The following is a 27061-nucleotide window of genomic DNA, read 5'->3' as shown; positions in this document are numbered from 1 at the left end:
CAGATGCCCTTCTTCAGAGGTGGAACTTTCAGCTAATGTATGTCTTTCCTCCATTCCCTCTCATTTTTCAGACTCTCCTGAAAGTTATTCAGGAGAGAGCAGAGGTAATCTTGATAGCTCCAAGATGGCCACGCAGGCCATGGTACCCGCTCCTGTTAAAGCTGGCAATGGCTCCTCCATGGCCTTTTCCCTGGAGGAAGGATTTGTTAAATCAGGGACACATCTTGTATCCAAATCCAGGAGCCTTAGCTCTTCAGGCCTGGAGACTGAGCGCAAGAGATTGGAGTCCTTAGGGTTTTCAGAAGGTGTTATTGCTACGCTGTTAAGATCAAGAAAACCTTCAACTTCTGCATGGAATGGAGGATGGCTCGGGAAGAGTCAGGAGATATATCACTTTCTCAGATTCTTGGATTCTTGCAAGAAGGCCTGGATAAGGGTTTACAATATAGAACACTTAAGGTTCATGTCTCAGCTATTTCGGCCTTATCAAACAGATCATGGGCAGAGGATCTTTTGGTTAAAAGATTTTTTACGGCTGCCCCCAAACTTAGTCCACCGGGGAAGTCCGCTGCAGTAGTTTGGAGTCTTCCATTAGTCCTGAAAGCTTTGGCCTCGGAAGCTTTTGAGCCTTTAGAGGCTATTTCTTTATGGTGTCTGACTCTCAAGACCCTTTTTCTGGTAGCTATAGCTTCAGCTTCCAGAGTGGGGGAATTACATGCACTTTCCTGTAGTCCAGGTCATATCCTTTTCTTACATGACAAAGTTATCCTTAAGCCAGATAAAACATTTCTACCAAAGGTGGTGTCATCCTTTCATTTAAAGAAGGAAGTCATTCTCCCCAAATTCAGATTGGAAGAGGCAGAGTTGGAAGAATAAGATTGATCCAGTCCGATGTCTGGTTCGTTATTTGGAGATAACGAAACCTTTTAGGAAGTCCGACAGACTGCTCATTATTCAGGCAGGTTGTCACAAGGGACAGGCAGCTTCAACCACAACGATCAGCAGATGGATATGCCTTTGTATTTCTAAAGCATATGAATCTCAAGGCAAGCTAGCTCCGGAGGGTTTGAAGGCTCATTCTTCTAGGGCGATTGCTGCGTCCTGGGCAGCATTAGCGGAGGTTCCAACTTCGCAAATTTGCGAGGTGGCTTCTTGGTCTTCAGCAAAGACCTTCATTAGACATTATTCACTGGATGTTTCGGTTTCCAGCAATCATGCATTTGCAGCAGGATCTCAGCTCGCATTTGTCTCTTAAGATATTAAAGACTTTTTGCAGTATGATAGTCTGGAGTCTTGTTCTTCCCACCCCTTTAGAATGGCTTGGTAAATCCAGGTGTATTGATGATATGGAGTGACCAGGAAAAGGGAGAATTGTTTCATACTTACCGTAATTCTCCTTTCCTGGTCACTCTCCATATCAGCATTTCCCGCCATAGTAGTGTAAACTTGGTACTAGACAAGGAGGTGAGTCTCGGGGGTACCTTTATAAGTCTAGAGAGGGAGGGACTATCTGAGCTGGGGGCAGGAATGGGAGGGGCCTCCCGGGTGTATTGCTGATATGGAGAGTGACCAGGAAAGGAGAATTACGGTAAGTATGAAACAATTCTCCCTTTTTATTGATAAGGGATCCAATCCCTGTTCTGTGTTTCAGGCATGCTGGCATGCTCCAACAAAGTAATGTAGTAGCAGCTCAGACTTCACCTCTTGTAAATTAATTTTATTCTTATGGGTTGTACACACAGTTCCTTTCACTAATTATACCTTTAAAGCCAGCATGTGTACATCACAATAACATTTCCTAAGCATGTATTATATAGCAAAGTAGTAATGTCAATAAAGATTATTTTAGTTTCCTGCGAGACAATGTCATGCTGGATACATAATGGTGCATCTGTGTGCTCAAGCACCTAACTCACTGAGTTTTAGAATAGCACCAATGAACAGACATATGGAAGTGTTATTTGGTTTCTCATTTGCAAAGCAGATAAGAATATGGAAATAGTTTCACTCCATTTATTTAATGAGCTTCCTAAATCAGTGATAAACAAATCAATACAATTAGTGATGGTTTTTTTCATCACTTCAAAACTTTCATTGCTGCTGTACCATTTAATTATATCTCAGCTTTCACACTAAATTAATCTGCATAAAAGGACACCCATTTTTTTTGTGTCAGAAACATATTTTAACCCCTTTCGCTGCTCTTCCTGATCTTTGGGATTTTCAAGCCATTTTGAAATTGTTTTAAACATTTATAATTAGAGTAAACATAAGGAAAGAAAAAGTTTTGTAGCTCTTAGATTATCAGGCAATACTCCATTATCTTTTTAACGTTTCATTATTAAAAGGAAGAGATTGAGATGATCTCTGCAGAAGATGAGTTGATTAAACAAGCTGTAGATATACCTTATTCAAACTAGAAACCTTAATGGAAAGAGGCCTTTGCAAATGCAGCACATGTATTCATTTTTTAAGGGCTGATTAAATAAACTTTGAAAACGTGTACTGTGAGCAGTTTTTGGATGGGAAAATAAGATAAACCTACCCCATACTAAATCTCCAATTAACCATTCCATTGCCAATAACCTGGGAAGGGGGCCTCCTTCCACTATCCCATAATTCCAATGTGCATTTAGAAAGTGCAGGTCTTTGTGCTCAATTCTGAAGTTCAAATACATGTACATTTAGGTTATTTACTAAAATCTGAAATTTCTCAATATTTTCTTAAAACCACTTAGACCAAATTCCCATGCACATTTTTACTGTATTAGTCAATAAGTTTACTCAAAAAAATCTGGTGCAGGAAAAGACTTGATCAAATCGTTAAAATCCAAATCATATGATTCTTTTCCGGAATTGATGCCCTAAAACAGATTTTTTGGATTATCACCCAAAAACCATGAATTCTTTAGATTATTTTACAAGTACCCAGCTCAGATCATGATATGTTCCATTTCTTCTACATGACCTCGGCTGGTTTTGGATATAGTACTTTTTTATTCGTACTTGTAGTAGCCTCTGGGTTTGTCTCGATGCTTCTGGGAGATTTTACCAATGGCTGGAAACCACATGTTAATTTTTTTCTGCCTCTAGTATTATACAGTAACTGAAAACAAGTTTAGTAGCCGACCTATGGCCCAGCACTTTTCCCATCATGCAGAACTTGTAGTTACTCTAGACCCCAAGCCATCACTATGTGGAAATAGGCAGGTAGAATCAGGTATATAGATATTGACTCCACTGATAAAACATTTATTTTAATATACAGTTATATATATATTTGTATATTGGTTTGGTAAGGACCATCACTCCCTTGTATGTAATTTATAACAAAAATCCCCTCTTATTTCACATAACACTTGTGTCCAACGTTTCATTCCTCATTAGGAAGCAAGAAATAGTGACTTGTGCAGATCTTAAATACCCATAACTACTGTGAAAATAGAGCCAAAACGAGATAAAAAATCAATTAATTCATGCCTCAATGAAGCTAATTTAAATATGCAAAATGCCAAATATATTGATGTGAATTTCACTAGTCTATCCACTAGGTGTCTCACATATCAATCAATCATAAAGTGACAGTTCATTCTATCATATTGCTATATAAAATATGCAATAGTAATGACACATTTTACTAAAATACACATTTTCTATGTAGTGTAAAATTTTCAGTGTTAAATATTAAAAATATATTTCTTTTCTTAGCGAATATATTTTCTAGACCTGCATTTTGGAAAATGTTCAATTCTGCCAATACTGTAGAAAAAATACATATATTTTATAATATTGAACATTTAGATTTTTAAAAATGTGAAAAAAATATCATCTTTTATAAGCCTCAGTGCAGTTTTAAAATCAATCAAAAAGTGACTAAGAGGAAACAACAGATTCATTGAAAATAGTTAAGTCACTACGGAGAGGCTGGTTCAACTGTAAATTACCTTCATGTTCTTTTCAGATATAATCCCTTGGGATAGATAAAAATGCGGTACTGGTGAAATGCCTGTTTTGTTGCTATATATATTGACACTTTTTTAATATAGAAGATGCATCTGGGATATTTAGTTGTTCCTCATTGAGGTACTGAATACTACCAATAGAAATGCCCAGAAAATAATCCCTGTTGCTGCAGAGCTGAAAAAGAAAATATATCAGAGAACTGCTTTTATAGAAAATAAAAATGTAATATTTTGTAATTGTTTTGATTAATGATTAAGTTAGCAAAGAAATAAGAGAATGCAAGGGAGGTAGGGCCATCAAACAAAGTAAAATCAGTTTTGAGGTATTGTTCAGAGGAAGAACAAAGTTTTACAATTAACAGTGTAAACATAGAGCTGTTGCCTGGAACAAATGTAATGGATGACCATGCTGGTTCAAAAGCCATATCTTAGAGGTGTTATTGGACACATACACATCGGAGCTCATGACGCCATCTTCCAGGATCTGCTTCTTCTGTAAGGGAACGCCATATTGGCGCATGTGCAGTTAAGCACATTCAGGTTCGTAGCAACTGCACATGCGCCAAAAGTTCAGAAAATTGTTTAAGGGAAGGAAGAGATGGTGCCCATGAGCTCCGCTTCGCTTACTCTGCACCGATACATGAGCAAAGTGTTAGGGGCACTTTTAGGGGTAATGAACTATGTGATGGAAGCAGGGAGGGGGACTATCTAAGGTAGTATGCAGGGGCTTTTCTTATTGGGGGGTGTAGTTCTCCTTTTTCTTAACTATATAACTATGTCCATGCAATATGCAGATGTTTTCAGAAAAGTGGATTTCTTGTTAGCTTTGTTTACTGAATTATGTTACTTTAAAAACTGATATTGCTGAATTATCATCAAGTAGATACTTTGTGACATTGGCTTCAGTGGAATTATTTCTTCAGATTATTTTATGATGCATGTGTGGTGATTATACAAATGGCCTGTATATGTCACTGTGCCCAGACGTATACTGTGCATACTTCCTGACAGCTTAAAAGTGAAAGTTACTGTTGTATAATGGCTGCATGAGTCTCTAAAACTGTTATACTCATCCACGGCTACCTAACAGATTGGTGACAGGATGGCTCTTCTACCTCTGCAGCAGCCTGCACCTTTTCTTCCAAACCCTGGTGAGCCTACCATACCCTTTACTGCTTGGATCCGTATGTTTGAACATTACATTATTGCTGCTGACCAAGGGGAGATTTCTGCTGCTAGAAAGCATGCTTTACTTATTCACTGCCTGGGAGCAGAGGGACAGCGTATATTCTATACATTACCATTAGCTGATAATACTTATGAAACTGCTCTTACTACTACGATAAAAGATAAAAGATATAAAGAAAGATAAAAATTCTGCCAACGTTGACAAAGCTGGTACATTTATTCCAGACAAGTTTATAGGCACTGTCAGTGTTAGTACTGCTTCTGCTGACAAGGGACATTCCATTAACATGATGCTTGATACAGGTTCAGCGGTTTCTATACTACCAAAGGATATTTTCTTGAAATACTTTGCAAAAGATCCGCTTGTTGCACCTGCCCTGAAACTGGTCAGTTACTTAAAAGATCCAATCCCTTTGCTTGGTTGCTTGCCAGTGACTGTACAATTTGAATCAAATACTGCAAAATGTGACTTTTACATTGTGAATAAGGGTACTGCTATACTTGGAAGGGATCTCTTTGCTGCATTAAACCTACAATTAGTTGATGGTCTCATTACTACAGCCCCAGTGCCTGCCACACAGCAACACTTCACTGGGCTGTGCAAAGAACTTTATACACAAAGTTGAGATGAGACCAGATGTAAAACCAGTACCATTCCCTGATTCAGCATGGGAAAAACTTGCTATTGATATTGTGGGCCCTTTTACAGATGCTCCTATAGACTGTAGATTTGCTATAACCTTGATAGACTATTACAGTAAATGGCCTGAAATTGCATTTGTTTCCCATATAACATCAGCTACAGTAATACCATTTCTAAAGTCTTCAGCAGAGAAGGTAATCCAAAGGAGTTAATATCAGACAACGGACCACAGTTTGTCTCATCTGTGTTTGAATCCTTTCTGAGTGAGAGGAATATTGTGCATAGGAAATCTTCAGTGTATTACTCACAAGCAAATGGAGAAATTAAGCGATTCAACAGAAGTCTGAAAGAAGCACTACAGACAGCAAATCTTACTGGGAAATGTTGGAAAGTATTTACAACAGAGTTCCTACATAACTACAGAACAACGTGCCATGCAACAACCCAATCATCTCCAGCTGAATTATTACATGGCAGACAGATGTGCACTAAGTTACATGTTGCAGACATCAAAACTCCACTGCTGACATTGTGAAACGTCAACAAGCCTAATGCAAGGCTTATACTGACAGAAAACATGGTGCAAGAGAAGTACACTTTCAGTCTGGATCTTTAGTCAGAATCAAGAAATCAGGAATACTGAAACAAGGACAATATAAATTTACTACACCACTTGAAGTGAGACGCCAGCGAGGACCATACACAAGTGAAAGTTACTGTTGTATAATGGCTGCATGAGTCTCTGCTAATAAAGCACTGTTATACTCTCCTCATTCTCAGCTACCAAAAATATAACAGCATGTTGCAGATCATAGATTTTAATGAATTGATGCTTTGTTAACAGTAGTGTTTAATAAAAATATGGTGAAAATCTTGTGGAAAAAAGGTGAGAGAATTAATTTACTGCATGATTCATATCTACAGTCTTGTTTCAAAATACCTGCTTTTGGAACATTTATTAAAATACCGTATATACTCGAGTATAAACCGAGTTTTTCAGCATCCAAAATGTGCTGAAAAAGTCTACCTCGGCTTATACTCGGGTAAGCGGGCAGTAGCTGAGATTGCAGTCACTTTTAATCATTCCTATACCAACAGTTCACTTGGGGAGAGACTGCAATATCCCACAATGCCCTCTGTTGGTTATATGAAAGAATAACAGTGCGCCCTCTGTTGGTTATATGAAAGAATAACAGTGACTGCAATATCACACAGCGCCAACTGTTAGTTATATGAAAGAATAACAGTGACTGCAATATACACAGCACCCTCTGTTGGTTATATGAAAGAATAACAGTGCGCCCTCTGTTGGTTATATGAAAGAATAACAGTGACTGCAAAATCACACAGTGCCATCTGTTGTTTATATGAAAGAATAACAGTGCGCCCTCTGTTGGTTATATGAAAGAATAACAGTGACTGCAATATCACACAGCGCCCTCTGTTGGTTATATGAAAGAATAACAGTGACTGCAATATCACACAGCACCCTCTGTTGGTTATATGAAAGAATAACAGTGACTGCAATATCACACAGCACCCTCTGTTGGTTATATGAAATAATAACAGTGTGCCCTCTAATGGTTATATGAAAGAATAACAGTGACTGCAATATCACACAGCACCATCTGTTGGTTATATGAAAGAATAACAGTGACTGCAATATCACACAGTGCCCTCTGTTGGTTATATGAAAGATTAACAGTGTGCCCTCTGTTGGTTATATGAAAGAATAACAGTGACTGCAATATCACACAGCACCATCTGTTGGTTATATGGAAGAATAACAGTGACTGCAATATCACACAGTGCCCTCTGTTGGTTATATGAAAGATTAACAGTGACTGCAATATCACACAGCGCCCTCTGTTGGTTATATGAAAGAATAACAGTGACTGCAATATCACACAGCGCCCTCTGTTGGTTATACGAAAGATTAACAGTGATGGCAATATCACACAGCACCCTCTGCACATGGTAGTGGGACAGTGGGACAATGCACACAGTAATCCGTTTGGCAATTCTCTGTCACCATCAACTTTGCAAAGAAGTCTGGTTGATCGCTGGGGGGTCGCTTTGGCAGAATGTGCGCTGCTGGGAGACAGGGCTGTAGTTGTGTCTAGGCTTATACTAGAATCAATAAGTTTTCCCAGTTTTCGTAGGTAAAATTAGGTACCTCAGCTTATACTCGGGTCGGCTTATACTCGAGTATATACGGTACTTCAGTATTTTAATTACCACACACTACACATGAAAGACTACTCATAGCTGTTTCAGTTCTCTCATGCATATTGACACTGTTATTAATAAGCAGCCAAAATATTTGTACAGATCTAGGTTATAGAGAGATGCCATGCATGCACAAGATATCATTGAAGTATAGACAAAATTTGTCACAAGGTTTCTGGTGGTGCATTCTTTTTATTGTTTATGTGTCTAAACTGTCGGGCAGTTAGTTAGGACTTAGGGATAAGTAGGAACTGGTGAATATGCAAAACAGTCAAAATACAGTAGAGTGGTAACAAATAGGGTTGATGGTCAAGTTCTGGTAGAAGTCAGGGCAGACAGTGTTCAAAAGCTATTACAGAACAGCTGAGGAGTTAATTACCAAAATATCAACAATATACAGGGATATTCAGGGTTAGCCAGGAGAAGCATTGGGGACATGATCATGCTTAGAAATTAAGAGAAAAATGCTATGAAGTTTATACTACATGTAAATAATCAGTTTTCTTTATTCTACTTCTACTTTTTATCTGAGATTTGAGAAATGTTAAATATGGTTGGGTGCGCAGGGATGCTTGTAATTCCATTCCATTTCATGGCATACATATCATATACATTACAGAAATATAATCCTCTGTATTGAAATCTTAGCATGAACACAAGTCTGAAGCTCTTGGCACAACCTTACAAGGACTTACAAAGGCTGCTTCAACTTAATTTTATTTTCTATATGGATACCAATAAATCATTCCCTATCTAAGAGTCCAAGTAATCATTACATATAAACCAAATCTGCAATGGAAATTAATTTCCCTTACACTACAAACTTTTGTAGTGATTTGAAACATTGGACAGTCTTCTTGATAACCTTGTTGGGTAGAAGACTATTCTTCTTATATCATTTTACTTTTAGGGAAGCGTTTGTTTCCTCTGACTTAGTTACAGTATGTAGAATGTCTTTTATTTGATGTGAAATTCAAATAGCCAAAACAATAATTTTTAGAGACAGGGTCAGCTTTTTGGGGTTCCAGTTAAAACTAAAATGCCAAATAACATCTAATCCTGTAGTCAGCTCTTAAGTTTCCAAGTGGCACCTCCATGACACAAGGGGGCTAGGTAGATGTGGATCTGTGGCCAAATTTCTAAAAAAAAATACATTGCATAGCTACTTATTAAAAATATTTCATGGCAGCATACTAAATAATTGCCTTTACATAGCAGCGTTATTCATCCATAAAACTCTGCATATTTCTCTATGGTAACATGACAGTTATATTGATTACCATTTTCCCTACTAATATGCTTGCAAATTACAACTGAATACCAAGCGATGTTCACAGACCCTTTTTTGGTATTTATAGGAAAAAGCTGTCAGCTCTGAGTATTTGAAGTCAGTTATTCTTTTCATTTTGTGATTTATTTTTAGTATGGCTGCAAAGATAGGATTTTCCACTTGACAAGTCTTTTAATCATAGGCAAAAAGATGTTGCATTTATTTTGTGTGTTCTTGACCTGGTATAAAAACGTGAAGTGTTTTTTTAACAAGAACTTTAAGGGATGTACAAACGGCTAGATTTTGTCTACTTTCTGGTAATGAGTTGGGTGGGGGGAAATACAGTGAGTTCAATGGAGAGAAATAGTTGAAGATAAAGTGTTTTTAAGCAAAGACACATACATTTTGGCTTTTTTTCCTGCTGCCCAAAAAGGCTTCAAATAAAAATATTCATTACAGTGGTAAAACACACACTTTGTGGCAAATGATTAAAAAAAAATTATAGCTATTGATCCCCAATAAGGATAAACAGTAAGGTATGCAATATAATATTTAGTTTGGTGGTGGGTTTTAAGGGTACTTATGGAAACAACTGGGAACCAAAAAAGTCCACAGTAGTCCAATATAATATTATATGGAGTCACTACAGTGAAATATTGGTACAGGTATGGGACCTATTAGCTAGAATGTTTGGGACCTGGGGTTTTCTGGCTAAGGGTCTTTCTATATAAGTTGGATCTCTATACCTTAAGTCTACTAAAGAATCATTTAAACATTAATCAAGAAATCTTTTGGGTTCAAAAAAGAAAGAATTATATTTTAGTTCAGATCAAATACAAGCCATTGCTTTATTATAACACAGAAAGAGGAAATCATTTAAAAACAAATTAATTATTTGATTAAAATTGAGTCTATAGGAGGTGGTCTCCAGATAATAGATCCCATGTACCATGGTGGTTTATTGAAGTAATTCTGTGATGTAATTGACCTGTTACTTTAAAGCTTATTATCACCCATTAGGTCAGTGAAATAGAAATAATGTTTTGAAAAAAAAAAAAGTTAAAAAAGAGACTTTGTATAGACTTTGTACAGCTGTATTGGTGGTTGATAAACTCTTCACCCATAATTCCTGCTAGACACTACATTATATATGCTCATATTTTGACTGGAATCATCAAAATAAACAAGGGGCTTTTTAAATTATACATGTGAATATACTGTGGATTTAGTTTCTCTATCATTATAGCGATTCGATATTAAAGCAGGCATTTGAATGAATTTAAAAAGAAGAAATACCACATTATGCCAAGGAAATGTTTCTGTAATTTCAAACATGGTAAATATTTTATAGGAGATATCCAGCCAAATTATTTCGTGTTGTTACAGTTAGAATATTCCATGTTATTTTAGGTAACTTGCAGAATGTATAACTGTGCATAAATGTGCAGCCTATATAAAGTCAACCCATTTTTGTTCATTCTGAATGTGTTTTCAAGCTTTTAAATATAGATAATTCCCTCTTATTAGCAAACATACTAAATTGTATTTTAAGCAAAACCACATATTGTATAATAAATTAAAATCTCACAGGCTTATATTTTTTTTCACCTCATGGGTAAAGGAGATTATTAAGTGTTCTGCATTATTATTGTTTTAAGAAAGCCGGTTAGGATATTGATTTGGAGTGAGTGACCATTTATCTTTACAAGTACAAATTAATTTGTTGAAACAGATCAGGCTACAAACAGGCTTCCTATTTAACACAACAGAAAGAGGCCAGGAACAGCAATGGGGTTTTTGATACCACATATTCCAGTGGTACAAAATGCACCTAAGAATTGCCATAGGCCCAAATGAATATTTACCTCAAAATAGCTTAATGCAGGAGTGCCCATACTTTACTAATGTGAGGTCTACTTTTAGTGATGTTGTCCCATTATGATCTACCTCCATGATATCACTGTTAGCATTCTGTTCCATGGAAAATATTACTTAAATATTATATTGATTTATAAGAGAATTTATATTGCTATATTTAAAAAAACAACTATTTCTTATGTAACATAATAAATATCTGAATGAAAAGAATGAAACAGGAGGATGAGGCTGTTTGTTGACAGTGACTTGAGATCTACTTATCACCAACTAAAGGTCTACTGGTAGATCCCAATCTACCTTTTAGGCACTCCTGGCTTAATGGATCTGGAACACTAGAAGCGTTTCATTGATCAGACAATCCAGGGTAACTCTGTCTATGTGCTTTGTCACTAATATATTTTCTTTATTTTTGCTGAGTTGCAGAGAATTGTGTTCCGTAGTTTGTTCCATTAGTTTACCTTAGCTTGACCAGGCCCTCCCCTTCTTTGTTTGCACAGCTTCCTGACTCACAGGGGCCTATTTACTAACTTTTGAATGTCTCTTTTTTACACAAATATCTAAAGAAAATTGTGCTTTTTATATAATTCTTTAAAAACTTGAAAACGTCATAATTTTTAAATTGTATATATGGACCCATATGGTTAATTTGCCCCTATGGCTTTAATTCCCTACCCTTTCTCCTTTTCCATAGTTGCTGGGCAAAAGGCCATGTATCTAGTTTACTTTCATCTATTCAGTTATTGGCCAAGATATATAATGACAACTGCCTGCCATATTTGAATATAGTGTTTGGAAAGGGGTGGATCTTCTTCTTTGGCTTCTGGTGTCTGATCAGCTGGATGTGCCCATTGAGCCTGGGTACAGGGGAGCAGGGAACCCCATGAACGAGGTTAGTTAAAGACAGGATTATATCTGTTAAAGACTCTCTAGGAGAGTAATATAGAGAGTACAGATAGTAAGAGCAGCTTTGTGCTCTATCAAGGATCTGTATCAGGAAGTAGCTTCCTAAGGCTCCTAGATTGCCTTTAGTGAAGGGACCACAGTGGATAGGGTTTCAGGCTGAGACTTCTTCTCCATGACCACTCTGCTGGGTGGGATCCGGACAACTTTCAAGCTACATCTGCCTGAAGGAATTCCCTTAATACTTGACTACATCCGTATGGGAGTCACATTCCTCAGCTGTCTCATCCATCTGTCCTAGTCTATTATTTTATATCTACCTATACCTCACATGACTGTAAGTAAACCTGTGGGATATTTGTCTTGAACAAATAAATTGTTACTCCTTTGTTTCACCACAAGAACCTCCTGGCGTCCATTATTCCATTATTTCCTATTTTATTGCACAGTAGCCTTTGGTAGTTGTAGTTACACTACACCACTCCTGAAATCTTCTACTTAGCGAAAGCCCTAGCCTGAAGTGTTTGAGTCACATGTAACCCATGCTCTAAGCACTAGCTGCACATTAACTCCTTTTAATCTATATAGCCCAAGTTAGAGTTACAAGTAAAAACCACAAAAAACTCTAATTCAACCAATTCAAACCAATTTTAATCAATTCAGATTTTAAATTTTTTTTTGGCTAGTAATCGTCTGAAAAGTTGAATTTTTAGGTGGTTTTTCAGCATTTTTTCCGTTTCTTTTTATATACGGTCTTTTGATAACTTTTATGGCATTCGTAGTTTTAGAGGAATAGAGTTTAATCGTGGTTTTGAAATCCTCTGAAACCATTCGAATTTGCCTTTCAGTATTGGGTGCTTTGATGCTCGTATCCTAGATAACAGTTAATGGAGGCTGTGGTCCCAGAGAAACAGTGGGAGTGTTGAAAAAAAGAAAAAAATTGAAAAAAAATCACAAATGAATTTGTCTTTTTCTAATGAAATGGCTATTTTATGTTTTCCATGTCACACAAAATCTTTTCAAACGGCTTTATGCCTGTTTAATGTCCTTGACTTTTCTTTTAATCTTCTTGTGCTCCATTTTTGTAGCATATTTGAGCAGTGAGCTATGGCAGGTTGCTTTGCCACTCATTGCTACAGTAGTTTTCCATTCAGTGTATACACAAACACAGCTATATTTGCACCCCTTCTCACATCAGCATTGCCTATGTCTTGTACACTACGGACATTTGTGCATTTCCATGCCCTTTATGTATCAAATCTAAACTCATATTCATATCACAAAGCTATTTGCAAGGGATGACCCAATGGGATCAGATATGAAATATAAAATCTCCCAGGGCTTAAATCAAGTTTTTATTTATGAACAAAAACAAAACATAAAATAGTATCATCCAGATCTTGTTCTGGGTACTAATGTGTACAATGATTTCTTGCATAATTTATTAAGTTTTAGTATGATGTAGAGAGTGATATTCTGCGACAATTTGCAATTGGTTTTCATTTTGTATTAATTGTGGTTTTTTTTAGCTTTTTAGTTTTTTATTCAACAGCTCTCCAGTCTGCAATTTCAGCAGGTGGCTAGGGTCCAACTTACCGTAGCAAACATGCAACATTAACATTGTGAAATTTCTTTGCACCCTCATAGCACCATTATTATCTCTGCTGATGCTAGTTTGTAGAATATCATATGTCATCCAATAACTATCACAAATACTAATATTCGATATATTTGCAGATGATGTCAGGATTTTCTGCTTGAAGTTATAATAACTAGGGCTGACCGACGTTTTCGATTTGATATATATGGAAATATGAGCTCATACTGTATCATACTTTTAGCATTATTTGTATACAAATAAATTCAACACAGGCAGTTAGTATTTTATGCTGCAATCATGTGACATTGTTGAAAAAAGATTTCTGGTAATATTGTTTGCTTTTACCTATGGTACATGCTGATTTATTGTGACCTCGAGACAGAGGATATCTACATGTTTTATTCATGAGAATCTTATTTCTAATAACTTGGCTGTTTGGAGTAAAGATCGGATTTTGGGCTGTAAATAGACAAACATAAACTGCAGTCTTGCCGCAGTTAGCTATCTGTAGGTCTGAGTCTCAGTCTCCAGTAAAGAGTTTAAACTTTGGGTATTGTATGTCACATTTCTTATCTTATGATGAGTATAAGCTGACTGGGACAGCTTAAGTCTCATGGTTTACTGTTCTGTCACTTGGAGATTATAGGTTTAAATGTGGGCAGGTTTTACTTCATTTTGCCTCTTCTGTACAGGATGTATCAGACAATCAGTGAGCATGGAAACAAGATTTACAAAGTAGAAAATACAAGGAAAAAATACTGTATAAGCTTATGTAAAGGGAATGTAATATAAAGCAAAAAAAAACTTTTACACATGTATTTTGGTTTAGCGTTTTCTTTTTATTTCAATGTCAAATGTTGGATCAAAGGACCAAGCTATGATTTTATTTCATAATAGGTCTTAAGGAGCATTAATCTGTGAATATACATTATCTTATACTGTACTTTTTTGCTCATTTGAATTGTTTTCCTTATGTTATATAAGTGTTACTGACACTCCTTGCAAAACTCTCTGCCTCTAATATTAGACAGTCATTGTTTTTTTTTATGTATTTGCAAGACCATCCTGTACTGTGATAACAGGTATATGAGAAAGAGATTTTGGTGTTATAAAATTGGGATGGGGGTTTATTTAGGCAAGGAGAGCAATAGAGAACTCCTTTTTCCTCCTTAGTCAAAACATGAAAGAAAGGGGCATAGGAGTTTAGCATAGTATGGACTTTGGAAGGAGATTTGACAGTCTTTAAAATTAAGGAGCTACATCTTATCCTGGGACATTCATAATGGATTTCTTCAGTTAGAGATGGTAGTGAGACATTTGGTGACCACTGGTGTGAAACATGATTACCATGTGAAATGGTTTTATTGTAGAGTAGAACAAATTAAATTTGTTTTGATGATATAATTTATGCTTCTAATTTCATCCTTTTGTTGAAAGTAGCTCATAGGGTTGATGTACAGATTCCAGTGGCAGGAACCTTGTGCATAAGAAAACTGTTCCTGCAAACTCTCCCAACTCCTTTTAAGGTTCCTAGAACCTGTAAGAAGAGCGGTCTTACAGCTCTTCATGTCACACATGCCAATCCATGTAGGGGCACATTTACCTAGGGTCGAATATCGAGGGTTAATTAACCCTCGATATTCGACCGTCGAAGTAAAATCCTTCGACTTCGAATATCGAAGTCGAAGGATTTTGCGATATTCCTACGATTGATCGATCGAAGGAATAATCGTTCGATCGAACGATTAAATCCTTCGAATCGAACGATTCGAATCATTTTAATCCATCGATCGAAGGATATTCCTTCGATCAGGAAATTGTAAGGAAGCCTATGGGGACCTTCCCCTTAGGCTAACATTGGCCTCGGTAGGTTTTAGGTGGTGCACTGGGCGGGCGAAGACATTTTTAAAGAGACAGTACTTCGACTATCGAATGGTCGAATAGTCGAACTATTTTTAGTTCGAATCGTTCGATTCAAAGGTCGTAGTCGAAGGTCGAAGTAGCCCATTTGATGGTCGAAGTAGCCATATTCGACCATTCGAAATTTGAACTATTTTTCCTCTATTCCTTCACTCGAACTAAGTAAATGGGCCCCTTAATGTCATTAGGTGGATAGAAGCTGGCACCCAAAAGGGAGAAATGGGAAACACTTAAAGAAACTGTAGAATGGAATTGAAAACACTTTACTTTTCTAGGTAAAACATCATAAAAACAACATAAAAACAACAGCTCAAATTCAAATATGAACATAGCAGATGCCAAAGCTTCTATGAGGCATCTGCAGATGAGGAGTTGGCACAAAGATGCGGTTTGAATCATATCCACATTTCATGATTAATTACACACGAATGAATAATAGTCAGAGGTAGGAGGTTTATTGATGATGTCTTCTTTCAGCTCCAATTAGATTCTATCAATATATTTGGCGTTATACTACGTAAATATATGACTGAAGTCATTTCTGTACCATTGTGTGATAAATAAACTACTACAAGCTAAATGTATAATTTCTCTAAAAATGCTGCAGTATCACTAAAAGATTTGGTTAAGCACTGGATCTTAAAGGAAAACTATACCCCTTAAACAATGTAGGTCTCTATACAAATATTTTGCATACAACAGCTCATATGTAAAACCCTGCTTCATGTAAATAAACCATTTTCATAATAATATACATTTTTTTAGCAGTATGTGCCATTGAGTAATCATAAATAGAAAACTGCCATTTCAAAAAATAAGGGCAGCCCCCAGAAATCGTATGATTCTGTTGCTCAAGTATTCAATTTGGGGGTATAGTTTTCCTTTAATGCTTTAAGAGTCACTAGTTTCTATATGTATTGGATCATTAGGTGCTGACATAAATCTTATCAGGTGTCATTTGCCGCTCTTACTAATTAGAACATGCCTAATTTAAGTGTTTTTCATCCATGGAACAATGCCACACCGGTTTAATCATATCTTAGTTTAATCATTCCACTTGCAGAATTTTGTGTATTGTAAAGCCCTGACATTCAGACAGGCTCTCAGAAGCAGTTTGATAAATGCACACACATTTTAACCTTGGTGCCAGTGATTCTTGTGCATTTGTTCTTCACTTGCTAATAACTGAAATATTGAGAACCAATAAAGGTGCTGGGTAGCACCAGTATCTCAAATAGAATATCTATGAAAGACTTTGATGGCAGTATCATACTAGCAGGACAGTCCATTTATGATTATAGTGCAAGATGTTATTATTTCTTATTTGTTACTGGACCAGTGGCAGTATGCCAGCCACCACAACAAAACTGCTGTGCCCAAATAACTATAACATTTTGTTCCTGGATGGTTTATGGCAGTCAATTAACACTGATCCCTGGCACTGCTGTTTTTGCAGACTGACTTCAAAATTATACGTATCATTTATTAACAGCACTAATTGGCACAATCTTTGTCAATTAACACAGCTTTATATGGGGTGGTGGTCCATCTCTTAAAAGGGTGGTTCACCTTTAAGTACATTTTAATACGTTATAGAATGGCTAATTCTAAGAAACTTTTCAATTGGCATTCATTTTATTATTTTTTTATATTTTCTTAATTATTTGCCTTCTTCTTCCTTCTAACTGTATCCAGCTTACAAATGGGGGTCCCTGACCCCATCTAAAAAGCAAATGCTCTGTAATGCTTCACATTTATAGTTATTGCTACTTTGTATTACTCATATTTCTATTCAGGCTCTCTCCTGTTCATATTCCAGCCTCTTATTCAAATCAATGCATGGTTGCTAGAGTAATTTGGACCTTGCCAACCAGACAGCTGAAATTGAAAACTGCAGAGCTGCTGAATATAAAGCTAAATAACTCAAAAAACACAAGTAATAAAAATGAAAACCAGTTGCATATTGTCTCAGAATACTACTCTACATCTTATTAAAAGTTAATATAAAGGTGAACAGCCCCTTTAATACAGACACATTTATAAATATGAGAAATAGAAAGAGACCCCTTCTTTCTATGTTTAATTTTGATCTGTTTGCTGTATTGTTGATGTCAGAGCTAGCTGCTGTCACAAACTGCTAAAGCTTATGATCACCTTCAGTTAACAGCAATACTTGGAGTAAAAATCTTCTGAGGCTTGGTTTCAATCTGTGGACTAGATCCTCCCCCGCCACCTGCATATGCGGCTTTTAAAAGGGAGACTGCCCAAACCAATGCCCATTTTTAAAAAAAATGTGATAATGAAGAGACTATAATAAAGGCAAAGTAATGTTGTATATATAGATGCACTCTTGTGTGTGTATGTGTGTGAGTAAAAGCATAAGTACAGGTGAGGGTATAGATGTGAACCAAAAATGAAAAAGGAAGAGCTAAATAAGAAGTGTAATAGGTGTAGTGTATGCAAATTAGTGCAGAGGTGTTACCTAATGATAAGTGCAGCAGATATAATGAGTGTCTCACAGGCGTTGGTTTCAAATAAAAGGGCTAAAGCCTCCCCTGCCGCTAGCATTTGTGGCTTTAAAAGAGAGAAATTGCCCAAACCAAGGATTAATAAAAAACAGGGACATAGGGCCACCATTAATTTAACAGGGTGGGTATGAGGGTGCACTAACCACATGAAGCTCAGACACAGCTTCTGGCAAGTACAAAAAAGGGAGGGTTGTGGGTGCACTCTTAAGGCCATATAAAAAACATATTTAAGTACAATGATCCCCTGTCTAAATATCTCAATGAATATGCAAGGACATATTCATATGGACAGAACATCGTCTAATTTGTTATTTTTCCTACTTAATGGTTAATGACTATGAAGATTCTCATTTATCCAGGTCATGGTGAGCAGACTTTAATAATAGGAGGTAGGGGCAATGTAAAAGATAATAGTTACTGTATATGGTAGTTTTCACCTTAAAAAAAGTTCTAACTTTTTTTAAGCAATATAATGTAACCAGTTCCTGAAGAAAACGAGAGAACTTGTTTTTGATGACCAGCTCTTACAATTCCAACATAGTCATAGCAAATATAGTAAAAATGATTTTAACAATTGAAAATGACACTATAATGGTAATGATCCTCTTGGAGAGACACATAATTTACAAATAATGGCCTGTTTGAAGAGGATTACTATTTAAACATAAAAATTATGCCATTCTTTGAAACAAAATGAAATATCGCCCCTGTGCAGCGCATCTCAATGAGCATATAAAACTGACAATATGGTTATTTTAAAAAGCACTTCAGCTTTCAGATTTTCTTCTTTTACCTTTTCTCTTTAGAGAAAGTGGTGATTATGTCCACAGACCACATCTGGCTTTGGATGGGCCATTTTTAAATATTAGAAACATAAAAAATGCCAATATGTGCCTTTATATGTAATCTGGTTATGTGTGCCTTTTTTTTTAGTTTCTGCAAATATATATTCAACAGTGCTCTGCTTTTTATAAAGCAGGGAAAGGTAATGTGTATATCTTAGTTAACAGTTTCTGGAGTTTTGGGACCATGCAGCAGTAATTAGGAAGATGTGATCTGATTTAGTAGTTTGAATGATAATATTCAGTGATTATCTTGTAGTGGCGCTGGAAGAATGCAGTTCAACTGGGAGCAGATTAGAGACCCCCTTTATTGCTGAAAACCCTTTGCTAGGAGGTTGTTGGGTGTCTGCAACCATAGTACTACATTACTGTTTTCTAGTGATGGGCGAATTTGCACCGTTTCGCTTCGCCAAAAAATTCGCGAATTTCGCGCGAAATTCGCGAAACGGCGAAAAATTCGCGAAACGGCGCCGGCGTCTCGTTTTTGACGCCAGTGCCCGTTTTTGACGCCGGCGCCCGTTTTTCCGACGCCGGCGCCCGTTTTTGACGCTGGCGTCCGTTTTTCGGAAAAATTTTTTGACGCCGGCGAATTTTTACCGCGAATTTTCACGGGCGTTTCGCAAATTTATTCGCTCAGCGCGAATCGCGCAAATTTCGCCGCGAATTCGCGCCTGGCGAAAAAATTCGCCCATCACTACTGTTTTCCTGTTGGAGCTTTTGGTTTGCTTGTTAACCTGACTAGCACTAAGCTGCTGCTGTAAATCTTCCTCCCCTTAGCACTTAACTTTTGATTTTGTATTGAGAAAGAGAGGGCATTTAAAGTCCTTGTTTCTCATTTCTTCAAATAGTTCTTCCCAGTGGCTTAGCAGTTATTTTTTTCTCTTTTAGTTTCTGTGTCTGGGGCAGTTCTGTGGGACCTATAGTATAGAGTAGTAATCTAAATAAAAGAATAATGCTCTCAATTAGGAGCACTGGAGAGCGCACTTAAAAGGGCATTAAGCATATTTATTTTAATATTAATTAGGCTTTTCATCCCCTTTAAAGGGGCCTCTTTTGCCGTTTGGGTTGCAAATATTTCATGTAAAACAGCAAGTAACATGGCTTATTCAGGCTTGTGTGTTCATCACACACTAGTTGTAGGAAAATATACAACAAAATCACTACAATTATTTGATCCCATCTTGTGTCACATATCAGGTATACAATCTGTCTTCTGGAACAGATTATCTAGAGTGCTATGAAACTGCCATCAGCCACATATTATTGCTTCAGTAAAAAATTCTTTCTTCTCTCACAATTCATTGTTCCTATATAATAAGATAATGCCTTGTATTGAACATAACTATGAATAACATCATAAATGACACCATTTTTATCTGATTTTTTAATCTCCTTTTTAGTACAGTCCTCCAAGTAGCGCAAAACCCCTTATCAAATGCAGTGTGTATAACTGATTACACACCTCTATAAACTATTTAGGCTAGAGGATAGGCTAGGCACTTATGCTTTGTGCCAGAAATGAATCATACAGCCATTAAATTGTTATGTATGTTTTACTCCTGAAAATAAGGGCTAAAACTCTCTGCTTGTTAGAGCCTAACCTTTTTTGCCTCAATGATCTTCACCCTTTAGAAACCCTTCTCCTTTTGTATTCGGGTAACTTATAAACCTCTTGAAGCCTCTTTTCCTGGTAGCTGTTTGGGTTTAGACTTCTAGACATTGATTTTTCTGACTTCCCACCTCTCATCTGTGCTATTCTTTAACATCACAGCCACAAAGCACCATTCCCTGCAGTCACCACATGCCTATTTATGTAACGCTGATTCCTCACTAGTAACTAGTAAGCTGAAAGTGGTTTCCTACCTCTTCCTATCAAGTAATATTGCAAGAGGACAGTGTGAGGACAGATTTGTGCCTACGTATTCATGTGTAGAATTCTGATTTCATTTAAAATGAACGCTGTAAACCCTGGGTGAAGAAACTAATGGAATATCTGCATTTACCAGCTGATACATAGCCCGAGGCTAGACTGTGTCATTCTGTAGTCAATTTGTACAATAATACAATCGTTTTTAAATATGGAATTAAAAAATATACAGGCTGCTGTAACTCTGTGCTTTGTGCAATGAAGCCTACTTTTTGATAATTGCTTTTATGTTTTTGCTTTAATCTTTTATTATAATTATAATTTGATACATTTTACTCATGTAATGACTAATTAGTAAGCTGGTAATTACTGATAGAAATATTAAGCAATATCATTCATGTTTGTGACCAATAACAAGGTACAAATATTCACTGGTGAAGGGCAACAATTCTCAACAGACTTCCGATAACCATGGGTATTTGTGTGCAGCCGGCACCTTCTAGCACTTACTAGCAAATTCTGCTGTACATTTGCTGGGGTATCTGCACAATTTCAAATACAGGTATGGGATCCATTACCCAGAAACTCTAAAATTATTGAAAGGTGGACCCTCTAGACTCCATTTTATTCAAATACTATAATTCAAATTTGTAAAAATTATTTCCATTTTCTCTGTAATGATAAACAGTACCTTATACTATACCCAACCTAAGATAAAATGAATCTTTACTGAAGGCAAAACAATTATTTTGGATTTATTTAATGTTTAAATCATTTTTGTTGTTGAAATTAAGGTATGGAGGTCCATATGACAGAAAAATCCCTTATCCAGAAAACCCCAGTCCCCAAGCTTTCTGAATAAAAGGTCCTATACATGTATGCATGTAGCATTGGGCAGCTATTAGCACACTTTGGAGGTTATTTATTAAAGTTTGATTTTTTTAGTAGGAAAAAAATTGGTTTTTTTTTCAAGATTTATTAAACGTTGATGGTGTTAAAAGTCCAAATAAAAAAGTACTCCACCTCAGACCTGCGGAGTTCATGTAGACATCAATGACAGATATCCCATTGATATCCTAATCTGCGCATTAATCCAAAGATTCCATGGTTTCGGGCATCAAATCAGGAAAAGTCATTGGTCTTATATCCGAAAAAGTCTCATGTGTGTATGAATATGCCCAAACAAATAGCTTGCTATTTTAATCAGGATGCCCGGATCATCAGTTTCAAACTAGCACTGTAATGCTGATATGGAGGAAAAGTCTCATACAATGCCATATTCTCACCAAGAATGTATTTATGTTACAGGGTTTAATCTGGGTCCTATCTCAGCACTGGCTGGTTCACCATAATTCTTGCAATAGATGCCTGCTATGGAATTCATGTATTTGGAATGATAAATGACGCTTATTGCAAGTAAGTTTTCCGAAAATGATTTAACAAAACGTGTTGTCAGCATTTTAATATTAATTTACTGGTTTACTGGTATTAACCCAATAAAATTGTTTAAAGTAACAGCTTTAACGAATTACTGTAAATCTGTAGCAGCTGTGTCTAAAATAACCTGTGAAAAAAATCTCCCAGTAGCATTTTCTGGGTTACATGTAGACCACATGGAAAAAGAGAGAGATGTCTGACACTAACTTATAAACCATGTGGCAGGGGTACATCTCTTATTAAAGGAAAACTAAAGCTTAACTAAAGAAGTAGCTAGAAATGTATGTTTTGTGCTTCTGTACCAGCCCAAGGCAATCACAGCCCTTTAGCAGTAAAGATTTGTGTCTCCAAAGATGCCCCAGTAGCTCCCCATCTTCTTTTCTGCTGATTCACAGCACATGCTCTGTGCTGCTGTCACTTACTGAGCTTAGGGACCCGCTCACAATATACAGTTCACATAGAATAGAAATGTCACAATAGAAGGCTGATTAGTAATTAATACAGATAATTACTACATGACAGCACAGAAACCAGTGCAATTAGCATCAGAATGTTATCAGCCATATAGCCTCATTTGTGACGACCCCTAAACTTAGCTTCTCAACAGCTGCTCAGAGCCAACTGAGCATGTGAGTGTTGCAAACACTTTCCAAGATGGTGACCCCCTTTAACAAGTTTGAAGTCCTGGATCATTGCTGCTATTGAGAAGCTGAAACTTTAGGCTGGTGCAATAAGTTCAGTATATAAAATATGACATTTGTAGCCACATTCATTTTTAAGGTTTATTTCTCCTTTAAGTGACCAAAACAAAATAAATATTTTAAGTGTGATGTATGTTACATTTCAAATGAAATCCAGAAGAACGGTTAATATTGTTTAAGTTAAAATCCCTTGTATTTTTATATCAACACAGTTTTTTAGGTTGGAAACTCTTGTCAAAAGGACAGAACTCGCCCCCTGTACTTATTGCCCAGGTGTTAAGTTTAGGGCTCCCTTTACTCATTTGTACTATGCCTCATATACCAAAGTAGTTACAAAAGTCAAATTGTCACTCAGTGTTCATGTAGATTAATGCAAGTAAATGCAAGCATTGACATGTATGCCTATTTAAAGTGGTGGCTTACCTTTGAGCTAACTCTAACTATGCTATAGAATGGCTCATTCTAAGCAGCTTTTCAATTGGCCTTCATTTTTCCTTTTAATATTTTTTTTAACTATTTGCTTCTTCTTCTTCTGACTCTTTCCAGCTTTCAAATGGGGGTCCCCTTCTAAAAACAAATGCTTTGTAAAGCTACAAATATATTGCTACTTTTTATTACTTATCTTTCTATTCAGGCCTCTCCTATTGATATTCCAGGCTCTTGTTCAATTGAGTGCATGTTTGCTAGGGCAATTGGGATCCTAGCAACCATATTCATAAACTGGAGGTCTAAAAAGCTAAATAACCCAAAAACCACAAATAATAAAAAAAAGTAAAACCAATTGCAGATTGTCTGCATTAATTTAAAGGGGAACAACTGCTTTAATACACACCATATTGCACCTTTTTGTAGCTGCTACTACCATTGTTGATTGCAAATGAGCCTTATGTTATTACGACAATGCTGCCATTTTTTTTTCTTCAAGGACCAATGGATTTAAAAAAGTCCCTTACCATTAAGGAAGGTACGAATGTGAAGAATATTTCCTGCACGAAAATGCACCATATGGAGGTCACAGGTTTATCACTGAAAAAAAGTGTAATTGTTAAGTGGGCAAAGCAACGTACATATAACCTTCACGCATCTTGACTGGATGCTGCCTTGATTTTGCTTGCACCCGTGCTTTCATGTAAGGAATAGGAATGGCAATGAAGAAACATAAGGAGCCCAGGAAGATAAGAAAGTCTACTGTAAAACAAAATGACATTTCAAGAAGAGGCTTTTTGGCCACACGCTGCACTCCATATTTTTAAAGAACTTGTTAAAGAAAAATATGAATGGACTAAGTACACATTTACAAGTAAAAGATGTATGATCAGAGCAGGGCTGGCCTTAGGCCTATTGGACCAATTGGGCCCAATAGGGCCCCGCACCTCTGGGGGCCCCACACCAGAGGGCAGCACAGATAATATTTCCCCCAGCACATGATGCTGCCTGGCCTGCCCCCAACTTTGAGAGTCCAGCCCATCCCCAAATCCATAGGTCCAGCCCACCCCAACTCTGATAAGCCAGCCTATCCCCCAACACCATAGGTCTAGCCCGCCCCCAACTCTCATAGGCCCAGCTTTCCTCCAACCTTGATAGGCCCTGCCTGCCCCCAATCCAACTAAGCCTGCTCCCAAGCTGAATCGGCCCAGCCTGCCCCAAACCAATTGGCCCAGTCCACTCTCCTATTTCCTCCCTCTCTCTCTTACCCTGTGTGCCCCTATTATGTGCCCCTATTTCATCCCTCTCACTCTCTTACCTTGTCTGCCCCTTTCCTTTCTATTTTGTGCCTGTATGCCCTTATTTTCCTAAATACTTGGTGTGTCAGTAGCCAGCAACACTTTGTCTAGGGGCCCCACCAACATGGTCCCAATTGGGCCCCACATTTGATAGGACCAGCCCTGGATCAGAGGTTGCTTTAGTTACATTTACTACCTGTTACCAGACCATTGCAAATATTAAAATATTGTCACTATGTCTGGCAGTAATATTTGAATCATATAGGCCTTAAAGAGGATATATAGGCTATAGTTCAATGAATTGGTCTTGTACTGAACATTCTATTTGTATATTATTTTGAACACAGCTAATCTTGAGCTAAACAGCCAGTGGCGATTGCACCCTGGCCCACACCCCCTTGGGGCCCTCTAGAGCCATGGAAATAGTAAATTGCGGGCAGGAGGGCCAAACATATTTTGAGTGAGTGCGTTTGCAGTGCAAGAGTCACAAGTTTGGCAGGAGGGGCACATCCTGCACCGGGTCCAGCTTCATTGGTTACACCACTGTAAACAGCTGATCTTGAACTAAACAGGGCAAACAAAGAAACTTAATCTACACCAATATTGATTCCTACAATTTACATATTTAGATTGCCAGTATACCAGCATTTGTACATTAAAGGAGAACTAAACCCCCCAATAAGAAAAGCCCCTACCTACTACCCTAGGTAGTCACCCTCCCTGCTCCCCCCCCCCCCATAGTTAATTACCCCTGACATTGCCCCTAAGAGTTTGCTCACATATCGGTGCAGAGTAAGTGCAGAGGAACTCATGGGCACCATCTTTCAGATCTTCCTCTTCTTCTATAAGTGAGTGCTATATTGGCGCATGCACAGTTGGAGCAGTTGTCCAGTTCATAGCAAATGTGCATGCGCCAAAAGTTATGGAAATTGTCAAAGGGAAGGAATAGGACCCGAAGAAGACCAGAGATCCGTAAGATGGCGCCCATGAGCTACGTTGTGCTTACTATGCACCGATACTTGAGCAAACTCTTAGAGGCATTTCAGGGGTAACTAACTACGTGGGGGGGGAGCAGGGAGGGTGACTACCTAGGGTAGTAGGTAGGGGCTTTTCTTATTGGGGGATTTATTTCTCCTTTAATGTACAAATGCTGGTATACTGGCAATCTAAATATGTAAATTGTAGGAATCAATATTGGTGTAGATTAAGTTTCTCTGTTTGCCCTGTTTAGTTCAAAATAATCATGTCCCCTTCTAGCAAGTCTCAAATAATAAGCTCCAAATTTGCTGTGTAATAATGTCTGAAATGTTGTTTTTAGTTTTGCAAAGTTTTCAGCAGTTTATGACATTTACTGTATTACATTCCCAGTAGTTTATTTCATATTATTGTGTCTTTCTTCTCCTATAAAATTCCTTTTCTTGCATTAAAAAAACTGAAACACAAGCAATGTTATGTAATAAAGCTCCTCTGATCAACAACTGATTTCCAACCTGTGGCCACTTCACATATAAATCCGATCCTCCTACTGTCTGCTGAGTGCAATAAATTCATTAGATGCACAATAATATTATCATGAATGTGAAACTCATGCCAGACTGCAGCACTTTAAGAACAAAACTCTATAACTTATTACTGTGAGATATATGCCTTGAATGTCAGCACTGCTAAGCCGAGTGCAGTGGAGGAATACTCGACAAAATATGCTTTAAAGCTATAGACTCCCTTCTGCCTAGGCTTCAGACTAAGACCATTTTTATGTTGTTGTTGTTTGGAAAAATCTAAACAATATTTTTATATTTATATATATTTCCATGGCAGTGGTTAGTATAATGAACATTTTATACATATACAGGTATGGGATCCGTTATCCAGAAACCCGTTATCCAGATAGTGCCGAATTTCAGAAAGGTTGTCTCCCATAGACTCCATTATAATCAAATAATCCAAATTTTAAAAAATGATTTCCTTTTTCTCTGTAATAATAAAACAGTAGCTTCCCAACTAAGATATAATTAATTCTTATTGGAGGCAAAACCAGCCTATTGGGTTTATTTAATGTTTACATGATTTTCTAGTAGACTTAAGGTGTGAAGATCAAAATTACGGAAAGACCCGTTATCCGGAATCCCCAGGTCCTGAGCATTCTGGATAACAGGTCCCATACCTGTACTACCAATTTTTTTGTTAGAAATGTGAGTCTCAAATCACTTTACGTGTGTATGTATACTATGTTGGATTTGACAGATATATTCAGTGATGGTACAATAGGGTGGGATGCTGTAAATTCACCTGCCCCCTGCACCTAAAAGCAAGACAGGTACTTTTTTCATGTGTTTGTGTCTACAGTATTGAACTCCCTCTCCTGCTTATTG

The 27061-nt window shown here is 37.1% G+C and overlaps 1 pseudogene; it reads left to right on the top strand.

Annotated features, from left to right (window-relative positions):
- Window positions 1-24348, top strand: part of LOC108714978 — a 46673-nt pseudogene extending 22325 nt beyond the window's left edge.
- The last annotated feature ends 2713 nt before the right edge of the window (window positions 24349-27061 follow it).

The sequence above is a fragment of the Xenopus laevis genome, chromosome 4S (genome assembly GCF_017654675.1).
Source record: "Xenopus laevis strain J_2021 chromosome 4S, Xenopus_laevis_v10.1, whole genome shotgun sequence".
Classification (NCBI taxonomy): domain Eukaryota; kingdom Metazoa; phylum Chordata; class Amphibia; order Anura; family Pipidae; genus Xenopus; species Xenopus laevis.
Note: the sequence above shows the minus strand (reverse complement) of the source record. Positions and strands in the feature narration are given on the sequence as shown.